Genomic DNA, 17,630 nt, shown 5'->3' on the forward strand with positions numbered 1-17,630 from the left:
AAGTTGAGATGCAACAATCATGAAAATAGATAATAAAAGTTGGAAGTAGTGGAGCAAGAAAGGTTGACATCACCCAATCTAATGGATTAGGTGATCATACCACATCTAACTAAGCAAAGAAGGTATGTAAGGGAATGTATGCTTAAATGTTATATTATATTCCAATTCCTAACAAGAAATGTGATTAAATGTCCATATCAACATAAATCAAGATGCATCATGATAGATTTGACAGAATAATTGAGTAATGTAATAAGTTACACTATCAAGTGTCAAGCATCGGTAATATAGCTTGTATTGATCAAGTATTGCAATATAGACTACAAGATTACATTGACCAATTTAATGTGTTGATTAAATGAAATGGTATTGATTGAGAAAGGTGATAGCAGTTGAGTATTTGAATTAAAAGACATAATTTATGAAGGCCTAGACAGGTATTGTGCACCTACCCAAGTGCAAATGCATTTATTGCAAACCTAAATGACAAGATTGAAGGTATTTATCAAATTTTGGTAATCATTTTCATTTTACCAAGAAAATTTTTGTTCATAGGTATTCAAAAGGTGATTAAGGAAATTTCAATATTATAACAAGCCAATCACAATGTGTCATTGACAAAATTGAAAGATTATAGTAATTAAAATTTCAATGCCAAGTTAAGTTATTTTTGAAGTTGTTGAAGCAAAATTGTTCAAAACCCTAGTTTGGAAATAAAATCTTTTGCATCTGAGTCTGCTAAGGAAATGTTGCAGGAGAGAAATGCACACATTGTGAGGAACGATCAGTGTCCTCCACCAAAATTCAAGGATTACCCTAACATTGCATTGATTAGTGATGAATTTGGTGCCCTATCATCAATTCCACCTAGAGTATTGATGATTCACAATGTAAGATCATGTTACATGAGAAAAGTGATAAAAATGGAAGATTATGAACTTCAAGAAGCATATGATAAACCAATGACAATGGAGTGTTAAGAGATGATAGTAAAATTGTTGCCAAGAAAGGGTTGACCCATGCACTAGCCTTTCCAAAGGTTTTTAAGGTTTAATGGATAAAGTTTGTGTTGAGATGAGTTCAAGATATGAAAATTTTTTTATAAGGTGGACCAATAAATATTAATAAGGAAATAATTTTCCAATTTAGGAAATCATTTGTCGAGTTATAGGTTACCCTACTTTGGATAGACCAAAGATGATGAGAAGTGTCACAAGGGATGTTTTCGAGCAACAAATGAAGGCAAAATATAATGGTTGTGGAATGTCTATAAATAGGATTGATGATCCTATTATTGAATTTTTAGTACATGTGATTGCATGCAAATTCCATCAGTCAAGATGACTGAATAACATACCTTGCATTGCAATGGACCAAGGATACAAGATTGTAAAGAAAGATCACATTTTTCATCTTGTTGAGCTGCAACTACAATATTTATCTGAGAATCTTGGAGCAATGAGGAAGGAAAATAATACTTCATGTAAGTTTGGATCCTTACTTTTCTATATATTTTTCTATGTACATAACTCATTCCCCACCATTGGCATAGTTACATGGGACAAGAACAAACCAAAAATCAAGAAAATAACTGATTTGATCAATCAATTGGGAGAAAATTTTGAAGCTATAATGGATAATTCTTTTGAATAATTCAAGAATAAGATGAAAAAGGATGAGGATACCTAAGTTTGTGGTAGATAATTATTTTGATGATATATTCTTTATGGTAGATATATAGTTCATCTATGCATAAAAAGTACTTCCAAGGGTTGCATGGCTGCAGCCAATACAATATAAAGTTAATGTTGATGAACATATAGCACAGTGACTATATTATTATCTAAAAGATTGACATAAATTCTGAGCTATTCGGTACCTATGAGACAACAAAAACTAAAATGATGATGGAAATCAAACAGTCTAAATGCAAAGAGCTAGTCGTTACCAAGCCCAAGGAAACAAAAAATATAATGTTTGTTTATCCAAAGGTAAAAGAGGATCTAAAGAAAGGTGTGAATAAGGTTGTCACACCACAAGAGGTGGAACCAAAAAGAAGAGTTATCACAAGGTCAAAGTTGGCTCAATCTTTGAATGCAAAAGAAAAAGAAATCCCAACAAAGAGGAAGTTGACAAAAACATCAAAAAAAAGCTTACCTAAGAGGCCAAGGAGAAAATTAGTCATGAAACTTGATGAGGAGGAGGAAGATAATGAAGAAACTAAGTCTATCTATCTAATAAAACTTAAAATTGTACCTAGACTACCTCTAATGACTATTGATCAGGTGTGTAAAGAGATTAGGGATTCAACCTATTTTGTAGGTTTTAAGACAATTAATTATGATTCTTTAAATAAAGATAATCAAGTGAAGCTTGAAAAAGCTATGATGAACATGTTGATAAAATTTAGATATACATCTAAAGAATTAGGTAAAGGCATTCCTGAAGATTTATATAATAAATTATATGCTAAGTGTTAGTGGGCATTATCCACTGAAAGAAAAATAAGGGAGACCAGTTTAGCCTAGACAATGCTTGATTTGGGACAGACACACATGTCTATACCCCTAAAAGATTTTGTAAAAATATTTGTACATAAATAGAGGGGTTAATTTTTTTTGAAGAATAAGGTTCATGAAGTAGAGAAAGAGAGCATTCTTATATGGAATGAAGAATTTGGATTGCTTCTTCCATCGGCTAATAAAGAAGAAGAAGGTAGAGATGTAGTAGAGGTAGAAGAGAAAGATGAAGAAGAAGTTGTTGGAAATGTAAGAGGAGTAACATAGAGGGGATGGTGAATCAGTTGCCAAAAATTCAAATCTAAGTCCCTTAAGATGTCAATACAATATAAAACAAAACTCTGTTGATAATACTATTGTAACTCAGTTAGCACTAAATCACTCGATTAACATAGTAACTCAGTTTAGACTAAGAATGACTATCACTCATTTAATACTAAATATATGCATTGTTAACACTGAACATGCAGATCTTATGATATTACGTGTGATTAACCTTAATTAACTTAGTTATAGAAACATAAAGCAAATAACATGAACACATGAGACACTAAGATTTGACTTGGAAACCCAATTTGGGAAAATCACCAATTGCAACTAGTTATTATTTTTCACTTTTTTGAAGTGAGCCCTATTAGGAACCAACCCTGTTAAAGGTTAAAAATATACTATTAGGTGTGACCTTGTTAAAGAATCTAGATCACCCTATTAGGAGTGACCTTGTTAGAGGCCTTTAGACACTTCAATCTAGAAATGCCACCTTGTTAGAGGATTTGGAAAATAGTTGTTAACCTAACTCTGTTAGGAGATTTGATTAACAACTACAATTATTAGAGAGTAACAATGACTTGACCTAATTGCTGATGCAACTGTCTTGCTTATTTTAGATCTCTATTTTGACTTGATTACTTAATCCTCCTTGATCAAAATGTTCTTTTCAATTCGGTTGATTAGGATCCTCTGTTATCCTTCCAATTCACTTCCTTTATTCATCTTCTTCTATTCCACACATTCTCTTGTTCAATTCTCAACTTGACCTTATATGAATTAACTTGTCAAGTTGGCTTGAACACACTTGAAATAAATCGATAATCAACCCTTGAGTTAGCTTGTACAAACAAAATAATCCAACAAGCTCAATATGAAGATCTTCATTATCTAACCCAACTGGGTCAACACTAACTCAAAAAAGACTTTTGTTTGTTAACCAAGTGAACTTGATTAATACTACATCCTGAATTGAATTCCCTTTGGTAACCGAGTGAGCTCGGTTAACACTATTTCCATACCAACTTCTCTTTGGTGTCCAAGTGAATTTATTAGACACTGACTTCATGTAAACTTCTCTTTGGTGCCCGAGTGAACTCTATAGAAGCTAACTCCATGTCAACTTCTCTTTGGTTCTCCAATGAACTTGGTAGACACCAACTTAGAACTTGGTTATCTTTGGGATGCTCGACATACACTAGAAACTATCTTCATTGCCTGAGTGAGATTAATAGACACTGACTGGTAATGACTTGACATTTTATGTTACATCAAAGACAATATACAAATGAACAATTATTTTCAACAAAAGTTTCCAAGCTAGCAGAAGACATAAGGCAATTAGTAGAAGGGAGTGAACAACAAGATGTTGTCACCATTGAGGACATTCTTGATTCATCTCCATTGAAGTAGAATGTATTAACTAAGGATGATTTGAAAAATGCTACACATGATACCTCAAATCCCTCTCCACCATGCACCAATCTAGTTTTGTTACAAATACAAGATTATCCAAGGATTGAAAGTGCAAAGATTGATGATTTTCAAGTCACATAAGTTATAGTTACTTTTGACATAAGTGTCAAGCAGTATGGCAAGGCAATAATTGTGTTTCCACAATTTATACATGTCACAGATGGCACCATAGGAGAAAAAAATGAGAAAGAGATAGAAGAAGAAAAATAGATGGTAGAGATAGAGAAACCCAAAGAACAAGAGGCTATTCAAGCTCTTATAAAATTGTCAAGTACCATGAAAATAGAAACATTAATTATTACACCTATACAATAGGTTAGATTAAATCCATAGGAGAAGACACCTAGATTGAATGCAAAGGGAAAACGAATGCATGTATCACTACTTAGTGAAAGCACCCCTCAATCGTAGTAATGATACACAAAGATGAAACACTAGAGGAGATAGTGAGTTTAGATGAGGTCATTAAATTGCCCATGTATGACTTGCATAACATGACACTAGAATAAATGCAAGAATTGAAAACTTTTTTGAGTCACAAGACAAAGAAAGAACAATTGAGAAGATAACACAAGAAGAACCGAGTATTACATAATATTAAAGATACTCTTGTGGATGCTTTTGAGATTCATGATGTTAATAAGAAACACCAAATTTTGGATCAACTAGTGCATATAGTTAATAAGGTTCAAATAGAAGATGTAGAGACCAATGACAAATTGATCAAATGGTTTGAAAAAAAATTTGAGCATAAAGTTTTGGAGAATGTATCAATAAAACTTGCAATCAAGTAGGTTGAGCATTACTACTTAGTCAAAAGGAAATTTGAAAGTTATTCAGTCTTTATACATGAAACTATGATGTTGAGTTCTTCACATTGGAAAATCAACATTCTATTGATCTAAGAAAGGAAGATATGAAGGCTTTTACTATTTATTTGAGAAAGAATGCAAGTTCAAGCTCACCTTCACACAATAAGTTGACATTTGATCAATAGAGATTAGCTAAGTTAATGGTTAGAGACAATGGCAATAGGAATAAATTGATTTCTATCCAATTCATGCTTCTACTCCATTTGGAGATAATTTATAGGGAATTATCTATGGCTCACATTCTAATAAGGAAAGATCCTCATATTTCAAAATCAAAGAGCCTAACTAATCTTGCTCTCCAGATAGAAATTCACATTCAAGTCATGAAATCAACATGAGACAAATGAAATAAAGGGCTTGAAGAAATTTTACCTAGTCATCAAACATTTTTGCATAAATATCATCTAATCCCTACAAACCCCAAGCCTTAAGTGCCAAAAACAAGGGGAAAATATCTTCATGACACAAATTAAGTGGGAAATCTACTAATGTCTGGAACAAGGAGTTGGCAAAGAGGAAAATATTATCCTCATATAGAAACAAGGAGGAAATTTCTGAATGAAAATAAAGGAAATAAGACTAGAGATCAAAGACAAAATTATTAGATGAGTCAGCATTAGAGTTTAAAAACACACACATAGACACACACACACACACACACACACACACACACACACACACACACACACACACACACACACACACACAAGTTTTGAAGACCAATTTGCAGTCTCAGAGGAAGTACTATATATAATTTTGATTGCTAAGTCATGACAAATTGTTTTTCCCAATAATGTCAAAGAGGGAGATTGTTAATCTCTAAGCCCAAGTTTCCTATTACTATCTAACACTTAGTCATTTCCAAGGCAACATTGGTCCGTCATCATTAAAACCAAGCCATCCAAACGTTGAAATATGAATAAATTGTTTATATTTCTTCACATGTTGAGCAAGTCAAAGGTTACTAGGGAACCTAGTAGAGACTGAGTCAACATACATATCGAGTAACATAATAGAGACTGAGCACTAGTAAAGTTAATTAATGTCGAGTGTATAGAAGTTGAGTGACAACATGAATGTTAGTTATGAATGAGCATCAAAAAATTCAAGTGTCAATTAAACCAGTTTTAACATATGAGATTGTAATGGCACAAACACTTGTGTAAATCATTTTAGCCTTCTATGCAACATTTAAAGATTGTAGAGACAGTTAAGGAGAAGATTGTGTATTTTGTTAGAAGGCATTAATCTTAAGAAGAAAATATTAACCAATAAGAAAATTAGATGGGTAAAAGAACAAAAGGATGAAATATGGACTGTTGATTAAGATCTAGGACTTTCTATGACTATCTATTTAAGAAGGGTTCCAACCCTAAGGTCAGTGTGTGTAGTGCCTGCCCCTAGTTTGCATTTTGCTGTTGTTGCCGAACTCTTTCTTAGTGAATTTTCTATTAATAAAGACTAATTAAAAGATTTGATTAATGGAAAATTAATATGATATTTTAATATTTTATTTTATTTAATTAATTAGGAAATTAATTAAATAAAAATAATTAAATTTGAAGATAGAAGTTATAGGCTTAAAGTTGGAACGTGACAATAATTATTTAATTCAATAATAATATTTAGAGTTCATTTTTTAAATAAATACTAAATAATATTATTATTTAAGTTAATAAATATTTTATCAATTAAGTTTCAAAAATAAATTTAAAAGTGGGAAAGATATTAAAATTATTAAAAGATTCTAGATTATGTGATGCGTGCATGTGATTAAAATATATTAATATAAAACAAGTGGATTTAATAAAGTGAGTGCATGAGATTTAAAATTAATATAATAATTTTAAAAGGAGTCAAGTGAATATTAAATAAAAAAAATTAATTGAATAAATTAATGTGCATTATTTTAATATTTATTCACATAGGAGTATGCGAACTCTTGTGAGTTGTCATGTTGACAACATAAGAGTTTGCACTCTAATTATGCACATGTTGTCTACACTTAGGAGTTAGCACATTATTTGAGCACATGCTATCTACAACATTCTAGACACCTCATCATGTTTATCTTCTTATCATGGAAGTTATGTGCTTAGTTGTCATGCTTATCTCCTAGTTCTTTCTAGACACATTCTAGATGCATCTTAGAGGCCTTTATATAGAGGCTCTCCTAGTGTGTATGGATATCCTCATATGCTTCTACAAGTACTCCTAGTCACTTGGGGGGAGGGTTCAGTTCTTGGAGGAATTGCGAATGTTGGAGGAGGAGCTTCTCTACAATTTTTTGAGGTGTAGCGAATTAGCATTAGTGTCCAGGTAGGCACTCGTGATTATTTCACATATTTTATTACGCTCTTTCCCTTCCTGTCTTCATCATGTCTGTTATGTGTGTCTGAATAATTCTCTATGAATGAATCTTCAATTTTTTAATTCAGGCATGCATATTGTTTCATCTAGTTATGGGAATTAAAAATATTATTGCAATCTTCCCTTAGCAGAATCAAGATTTGGAAATTGATTCTGGTTTGGGTTCGAATTAAAATAGAATCTTATTATTATGCATTAGTTTTATATGATTTATTGACTAATCTAATTAAATTTAATTTAATTAAGATTAGTTAATAGTAGGAGTCTAATTAATTATTAGTCAATTTTAATAAATAGATTTTTAAATGAGGGAAAAATTAAAAGAAAAGAGATATTAATAAGTGTTTAGTGGAATTAAATTGAATTATTAATGAGATTGATTTTACTTAAAATCAATGAAGATTATTTTAAATAAATGATTTTCCTTGAAGTGTTTTAAGGAAATTGTAAACTAATTATTTGACAATTGATAAGTATTATTCTAATAATTTGAATAATGGGAGACACTTCTTGGAATTATTAGTAACATTGACTTTTAGTAAAATAATACGAATTAGTTTATCTAAAAGTCAATGGGAACTAGTTCAACGATTTAAATAAGTAAATAATTATCTTCTAATTATTTTAAAAAATTGTTTAAATTAATGGAAGGATAATTCTATGTTTTATTCGAAAAGATAAATGGGTTGACTTGGAGATTTAAACGAAGAATCTTATACACTTGAAGTATACTTGAAACAAAAATTGAAACCTCATATTTGGCTTAACTATGTGATTGCAAAAATAAACCAAAACATGTGTTTGTATCTTGTGTCTTTATGCTATCCATGTTTTGAGGGTTCTAGGTTATCTAGATTGATGACTAGTTATAGGATGTCTACCAGAGGCTAGGGTTATGAGATGTAATGGCATGTAATGTTATTTGGTCTCAATCTTTCTAAATCCAACCATGGTAATGTGATGGTGTGCTCTATGAGATGTTTGTATTTACTAATTGGTATTGCTTTCTAGCCTTCCTGTGTGAAGCTGAGGTGTATGTATTTGACATACTTGACTTAACCATTTTTGAGTCATCGATCAGTTATACTTGGATTACTTTCCAGTTGCCTTTATGGAACTAAAGTGTTGATTTATTCTTGATGATGTCATGTTGTGACATGTTTTGGAATTGACCATTTTGGAGTTTTTGATCAATATTATTTATTTTGAGATGCTGTTTGGTTGCTTGTTGAGAACTGATGGATATCATGATTATCATTGGATGCTTTTCAGTTGCTCATGGAGAATTGATGTGATTATTTTGATTATCTTTATAATTCTTTCCAGTCACTTGTATGGGACTGAGGTGATTTTATGTTTTGTGATTTCATGAGCCTAGGGTAGGTTATCTACTTGTAGTGTCAGGAAGTGGCTTGCGATGGGGGCTGGGGCCTTAAGTGGCTGCCAGGGTAACTCATTGTAAGTTATTTAATAAGTGAAAATATTTACACTAAATGGAGATTAAAATGAACCTAATAAGATAATTTTTTATTCTCACCCATGCCTCAAGTGCTAGCATAGACTAGGATGGGAGTAGAGAGAATGCTTGGTTGCAACCTTGCATTCTGTAGTATGCCTCATTAGTATGAGAGGATACTAGTGGCTGCATAGGGATCACTAGGGGGCCTGGGTCTATTGAGAGACTACCAGGGTAACTCTAGCATGGTTCATGCGATGACACTTTCTCGCTTACATAGTAGGTTTCCTACATGTCATTGTTGTGCCTATGGGATTAGATGTCATTCTTATTAGAACCTTTGAGTTAGTATACTTATAGGATTTTTGGACTTAGAGAGTACTTGTGTTATGTGATTTGTTATGTTGTGTTATGTGATTTGATATCCTATTTAGGACTTGAGACTATCTCCTCAGCATGGTGGGAGTGGGCCATTTAGATTCCACGCGGTCGGGTGGTAGTGCTTTTTCACTCTTACCATTTGAGATTCATCCGTAGACACCATGGCTAGAGCATTCTTTGTTGGAATTTATCTTCATTCTATTCTTGGATCTTATGATGGATGTTATTTACTGGTATGTTTCTTTATATTGATGATTAGCATGTGATAGAGGATGTTATCTACTTTGTAGAATAATCTTATGTTTTATTCCTTTCATGTTAGATTTCTTTATGCATATGTAGTAGCATGTTTTAGGAGTGACATTCCTACTATGATAATACCGATGATCTCTTCAATGACTTGGGATGTTATGCATGGAGGGATGGCTAGGGCCCATGATGGTCTAATGATGCTATTGATGGTTGGGAGTGTATATGAGCAATGTTAGTATGCTAATAGAAACCAAATTTAAATAAAGCTTCTACAAACTAAATAAAATTCATAAACTTCAAGATAGACTAAGATGAGCTCTCAATTGAGAATAATGAGCCATTAATGGGCTCTCTCAATGAGAAGCTCTCTTGTTGAGTAGCTTTGTCTAAATAGTTAGGATGTATGCTCAAGCTTTTATGCTTCAAAAAGGGCTTCAAATGGAGTTAAAATTTGGGTGTGGGTGTATGGTTTTGATGTAAAATGGCTTCTCAAAATGGCATTATGACTTTACTTCATGGATTGTGTTGTTTTGCAAAGGGGAAGGATCCAATTTATAGGCAAGAGGCTTGAGGGATTGAGGGCTAAGATGCAAGGATGGGAAAAAGCTCATGGAGGGCTCAGATTGCATGAGAGGAGAGCACATGGATTGTGCTTCCTTACAACCAATCAGGAAGTGACACATGTCACATGGTGAGAGGATGGAGGAAAGGGGAAGGATGAGTCAACAAAGGAGGCTCAAGGGACATAATCTTCATAAAGACCCTCATAATGACTTGTAAGAGCAATAAAAGGGCTTGGAAGAGTCATTTATGGCCTAGTGGGCTTCATAAAGTTTTATGGTTGAGATATTTTGAAGGAGATGAGAGGAATTTTGACTTGGGCTTGATTAGGAGGTTTTAAGCTTGCTTAGGATTGTGCAAATGATTAGAGGATGGATTAGGATGGTTTAGGATTAGCTTAGGGATAGGCAAGTGGATGGCATTTAATGAGGGTGGCTGAAGGAGGAGATATTTGTTAATCTTTGGCTTGGGTTAGTAAGTCTTAACCCATATTTAGAGAATGTGACAAGGTTAGGAGGGGATTAGGATTAGGTTTAAAGACATCTTCTAGAAGAGTCTAGATTTTGGATGAGGATAAAGACTTTCTAGAATAGTCTAGAATTTCCTAGGATGAGGATGAAGACTTTCTAGAAGAGTCTAGAACTTCTTAGGATGAGGATAAATTAGATTTTTAAGAAATAAATAAAGTTTTATTTATTTCAAGGGTTTGGGTTGAGGAGATATTTATTAAAACTTTTTTAATAAACATGAGGATTAATATTTAATCTTAATTAAATATTTTGAGTTGGGATTAGGGGTAGGAAATGATGAGATTAGCCTTTAATCAAAATTAAAGAAGGATTAGAAGATTTTGGAAGAGGTTAGTGGTCTTAAGGAAATTGGCCAAGTTTTGGGCAAAAAATAAATTTTTTATTTATTTTGGATTTTTTGGTCAATTTATTAATTAAATATTTAATAAATAAGGAAATAATGTTTAAATAAGATTTAAACATTTTTGGGAGGGATTCCTTAATTAAATATTTTAAATTAAGATAAAGGGATTTAATGGCATAAAAATAAATAAATAAATAAAATAATTAATTAATTAATAAATGATGATGTCATCAGGAATTTTTCAGAAAATAAAAATGCTTTATTTTCTAAAGGTTTTTAGGTGTCTACATTTTTCCCCTCTTTGATGTGATGCCGCAAGTGGCATGGCATCAAAAATAAGAAAATAAGATGCCCAAGGCTAGAGCAGAAGAGGAGAGAATGGACTGTGAGATGCCCCCTCAAGAAGGCAGCGGGGAGAGAAAGCAAGGCTCGATGGCTTCTTGAAAAGTACAAGAATCTCGGATGAGCAAGAAAACTCAGATTGGCAAAGAGAAGGGGCTGAATTAGCTCAAACTCTCACTATGGGAGAATGATAAAGGAGAATCAGATGCACAAGAGGAAGCAAGCTTAAGACTTTAGGGAAGGTGGAGGATGAAGGAGTGGAGCGCTATAAAAAGGAATCTAGCATAGGGAGATGGATGAGGGGATTATAAAGTTGATGCAATAGGATTTCAAAGAGTTAGATTGGTGGAAGATGGGTTTCGGAGATCCCTAGGACTAGGGTTGTGGATCTCGAAAGATGAGGCTTGGTGGATTGATTTGGATTGGTGGATCCCTAAGACTAGGATTGTGGATCCCTAAAGCTAAAGGTGAGGAGTGATTCAAAGAGATACTGATGCATAAGCTGGGGCAGGAGAGACGGATGTTGGATATGGATGGGGGATAATGGAGATGAAGGAAAACCATTGAAGCTTTTTGAGCAGGGGGATACTTCAAAGAGAAGTACCACCATGTAGTTGAGCACTAGATTTGATATAGGACTATTGGTTAATTGCCAAGGTTACCAAGAACATCAAGGCCTTTTCACCAACTGTCCAGAGGACTGACGAACTAACTCAAAACAAATACGAAGGATTGCCCCAGCATCACACATGAATCTCGAAAGAATTAGAGTGGAATCGACACTGGGTAACCCACAAGTAGAAAAGAAAAGAAAACAAAAGATCTGATCAAGACCTTATGCCCAAATTGCCCTATTCGCAGTATACCATGATATGGAAGATCGTGGCAACTTTGAGGAGGGAAGAAAAAGATTGTTTGGAAAAGATACTTCAAGACCTAAAAGGGAAGATTCCAAATCAAAAGAAAGCGAAAATCCAAAAGAGAACCATTTGCCAATGAGATGGGTAGGACGAGGTACCAATGGACCAAGATCAAACATGAGGAAAGCTATATCCTGCAAGGACCTATCGGAGAGCACCTAAGCTGGTGGATTTGGATGAGTGGTGCATCTAGCAAGCTGAACTAAAAAGGATAACACTTTGGTGACAGGAGATCTAGCTAAAGGATGCATTGGGATAGCTAACCAAGGGTTGTACGATGTGTGCAAGATGTTGAGCAAGGAGGAACTAACACAAAAGTTGGATAGATACAATGGTACTAAGCTAAAGAGGATGTACAAGCTGACAAACTAAGATATTTACAAGCTGAAGCTGACCAAGATAGTTACAAGCAGGCAAAAGCTCAGGATGATAGGATAGCGGGATGGTTCGATGTTGTGCAAGATGCAAAAGCTAAGGGTGGGAGGATAGCAAAAGATATGGATTTGGCAGGATGCATCCAATGATGATGAGAGATTTTGTGACCAAGGATAACTAGAGGAGTAGGATGAGATGGCTAGATAGGATGGTAGATAGCTAGGATTATGATGGATATAAAGAGATGACATTGGGTTTGCATGAGGATAGCCTAGAGCTAGATACCAATGACTAGGGAGGATGGACAAGACAAGATCTACAAGGAATATAGTGCCCCCAATCAAAAGATAACATGCAAAAGGAGGTCTTATGATGGATGTGATAGGATTGAAGCTAGGATGGAAAAAGTTGAAGGGGCTAGGGAGATGGATGATAGCTGGGATGGTTGGCTGAAGCTGCAAGAGATAAGTGGATGGTGTGAGATGGAAGATGGAGGGTGGAGGATAGGTGGATAGATTGGAAGATGGATTTGGATGTCAAGAGATGACCAAAAGCATGAGGGTGATAGGCTAAGCTGGGGATGGCGGAACTACGCACGATGCTTGTTTGCCAAGTTTTAATCATGGTACTTGTCCAAGGTGCTTGAATTGCCGAGTTTTCACCAGTGGACACTTTATTTTTCTTTATTATTTTTTGACTTTTAGACTTTCGACTTAGCTAGAATGATTTTGGCTTTCTTCAGCTATTTTTGGCTCATAGATGTTGGTAGGATGGATGAAAAAGGATTGGATTGAACAAGTGGAATGGTGGGTGGGAGTTTGACAGATAATGGATGCAAAGACATAAGGCTTGTGGGTAAATGGATGAGGAAAATGGAAAGATCATCATTGGCACACACCTTGAGAGGTGATAAAGTAGTGGGAAAGATGGTTTTGAGTGAGGTTGAGGAGAAAATGGAGGAAGAGAAAGATAAGGACTAAAAGTAGAGTTGGAAGATGGAGGATGGGAAATTTAGGATAAGAAGCATATGGACTAAAAGTGGATTGGGGGGATGAAGGATGCTTATATGGGGATTTGGATGAAGGATGGATGGATGAGGCTTTTTGAGTAGCATGAATGGATGCCAATTGAGATTTTTCTTTGAGATGCATTTCTTTTATGAGCATCTTGGGTATCCTCATGATTTTTGACTTTTCTAGCTTGGGCTTTTGTGGCCTCTTGACTTTTTCTTTGATTGGGATTAAATGTTTCTTGTTTTGAACGTGTATTTTAGAAGGGACATGTTGAGACTTGGATTTTTGTGGAATTTTGGATTTATGCTTCTGTATTTTGGCATCCAATATGCTTCTATTAGCCATGGGATGGAAAAAAGAGCATGGAGGAGATGGAGAGATAATTGATGGAGTGATAGGGTTTAAAGGTTGGAAGGGATTCAAGGGTGAGTGCCTTTGATGATCTAGCGGGTGGATTTGAGGGGATGGATGGATAGATTGGAACATAGGATATGGATGGATATAATTGCCCAAAATGGATGGAGGGAAGGAAGGATATGGGCCCAAAATAGATGGAAACGGGGAAGGTGTAGGTCCCAAAATAGATGGAGGGGATAAAGGATTCATATTAGGTATGTAAGGACCCAAAATGGATGGAAAGGGTGTGGGATTTAGATAGGGGATATATGGACCCAAAATGGAGGGTTGGAGATAAGGAGTAGGATGAGGGCCCAAAATAGATGTGGAATAAGATGGATGGGAACTTTGGGGTGGAGATGGAAGGACTTGGGACCATGCAGGAATAGCAGGGATACCAACATCTAGAAATACATTTTCATTTCTTTTTTCAATATGATGTTCATTATTTGGAACACAAGATGTGAGTCCATTACTAGTTGAAGGAGTTGGAGCTTTGAATATGATAATTAGTTCTTTTTTGATGGATCTATCATCATGGAATATGGGAGATGTATGATCATGAAGCAGAGGAGATGGGAGGATAGGATCTTGAGTTGGGTGGGCTGAGGGAAAGGGATCTTGAGATGGAGTAAGTAAGATGGTAGGATTTAGATATGGAGGGGATGGTAAAAGTGGATCATGTAGGGGAATAAGTGGGATGGTGAGATCTATTGTTCTATCAGAGGATATTTCAACATGCTTTTGGACAAGATCTTGATAGGAATGGATGGGAGTGGATGCATGAGGTTCATTATATGGGATTTGGATAATGCTTGGAGGAGGAGATGTGGATGGTATTTGGAGTGATTCAATGGGTGGTGGGATTTTGATGCTTGTGGGAAGTGGAAGGATTTTAAGCAATTTGATGGATGGTATGGGGATGGTAGCTATGGAAGATGGAGGTGATATTATAGATGGGGAAGCTTCATCACTGACTACTTCACATGGCTGGATTAGATGACATGGCTTATCGACTGCTGGAGGTGGCTTTTCTTGTATTTCCTCTAGGAGATTCCTTGGAGACTCCTGTGTCAGAGGTGGAGGTGGTGGATTGATAAGAATAGCTGGTGTGATGAGGGTGGAAGATTGGAAGCTTGGTTGATTAGGTGATGGAGGAGAAGCTGGGATATCAGATGGCATGACTAGATAGTTTGGAATAATGCATGGATTTTTTGGGATGCTTGGGGGAATGTTTCTAAGGCTTTCAATATACCCATCATAGTCAACAAGATTTTCATCATCATTGGAATAGGAGGTGGCGGGAGCAAGGACAATACGACCGAACACATCATGATAGGTTTGGGTATTCATGTTTTGATGATGAGTCGGATGGGGATGGGGTCTTGCATATGGATGAACACGGAAGCTCATGGTAGGATTTGGATTAAGCGCAAATTTTGGATTGGCTGATGAAGGATTTCCTAGGGAGAGTCAAACCTGTATGACAGACCTAAGGAGGATTGGCTGGAGATTTTTGGCTTTCCTGTGGATGGAAGACTTCAAGGGCATGCTGTCAAAAAGTGAGAGTTTTGCTTTCCTATGCGCTGGATTGGTGGAGATTGTGTCAACTTAAGGATAGACTAATGATCCTATGGGCATGACATGAGATTGACCACTTGTGGATCCCAACCTTTAGCTCAAGGTGATGAGGGATAACAAGTGACAAAGCTAGATTACCCTAGAAAAAGCTCTGTCAAAGGGATAACCTTGGCGAGGCTGGTGGATTGGTCAGATTGATTGGATAGCAAATTCTAGTAGAATGACAACAACTCTCTAAAGGCTTGGGTGTGATTTTGGATTGGGTTGCTAGTTGGTTGGGGGGGATGATTTGGAGAGACTTTGGATTTGGAATTTTTCTAAAGCAAGGAACTAGATAGATTCGGTTGCAGTGGGGGAGCTTGGATGATTTTTTGATGAGGCAGTGACTATGCTAAGTATGCCTTGAGCTGGGAGATTTTTGCTTTTTTGGGATTTTGACAAAAGTTGGCAAACATTCATTCAAAAGCTATGAATAAACAAGCAAACAAAATTTTGGAGCAAGAACGTCAAACACACCAACATCCTAGGAAGCTTTCTACAAGGATGAAATTTGTTATAGCTAGGGAGTCCTCGATATACGCAAGGTACGTGAGGCCCAAATTCGTAGATGAAACCAAAAAGATGTCACATAGCCGAGAGGAGCGGTAACCCACTTCTCCTCTTTCACTTCTCAAGGGTATAAAGTTCCTTGAGGCTTAGCCCGAGTGACAAAATCTTGATTCCAAGAGAGGTGTCTTTTAATTCACCTCCCAATTTTTATACTCTACCGAAATGCTGGAGTTGAGGTCGTCCCAAGGGGTGATGAAATCCCCAAGCAGGCCTCCTAAAAAGTGTAAAACAAGACCACATACATGATCTTGGGCTTTAACAGACATATGTTTATTCCAATTGATGATTTAGATTTTGTAAGCTATGATTGAAGACACTTGTGATTATGGTATACAATGTTCATTCCAATTTGACAACATCGTCAGCATAATGAAAGTCGAGAGATCGTCAACATAAGAAATGCGAGCATCATTGAAAATGTGTCCAAACCATGCAATGTTCATTGATTGTTAGGCATTCAAGATTGAGTGTGAATTTGTTTTAAGCCCAAAACAAAGATGTGTGAAACTCGATTGCCAAGCACATGCTTGGAGGCCCTCCACGTCAAGATTTGTCCAATTTTTATGCCCAAATGAAGTGTGAGCGAGATTAATGTGCATTCAAGGAATTTTCTAACTTAGAAAAACCACTAAAGACCCAAGTGAGTGGAGTTTGATCTTTGTGGAGCACTTAACACCCTCTTAGGTAGACCCATCCCCATAGATGGCACTGAGATTGCAACCAATGGTTAAATTGATGGGTGATTAAAGAGGGTGAGTCCAACTACAAACTTACTCAAAGCATTTTTATTAGTTTTTATAACTTAGAAGATTTCAAAAATGTGGATTCTTTTTATGCCCCAAAAGATGATTATTTGATCTATGGCATTCAAGATTGGATTTTTTGTTTTAATCATGCATTCATAAAAAAAAAAAACTTGGTTTTAATCCATGGCACTCAAGAGTGATTTTAGCAACATGCATTCAAAGACAAGTGATTAAACATTCAAGTTTTTTTCCTTTGAGCATTCAAGATTGAGATTTTGTGTGTTGTTTTAAGAACTTTGAAGTGCTTTGTTTTAACCTTAGATCATTCAAGATTGTTTTGGACTCAAAAGTGAAAATGACACTTTGGACTTTGGTTTTCATTCAAAATTTTGTGTTCTAGTTTGCATGTTTTAAGCCCAAAAATGATATTCCTAGGTTGTTTTGATGCATGAAAAACTTAAGCAACATTCAAGATTTTGCAACAAGACATTTGTTTGGAACAAATAAAAAAGCTTTTAGGATAATTTTTGGCAACCATTTAGGACTCTTAGTTTTCATGAGATTTTTAAAAGAACTTTAAAATATTTGCAAATGAGGTTCATTTTATCCTTGATTGATGCT

Source organism: Cupressus sempervirens, chromosome 9 (assembly GCF_028749045.1).
Source record: "Cupressus sempervirens isolate cs-2001-9-10 chromosome 9, ASM2874904v1, whole genome shotgun sequence".
Classification (NCBI taxonomy): Eukaryota; Viridiplantae; Streptophyta; class Pinopsida; order Cupressales; family Cupressaceae; genus Cupressus; species Cupressus sempervirens.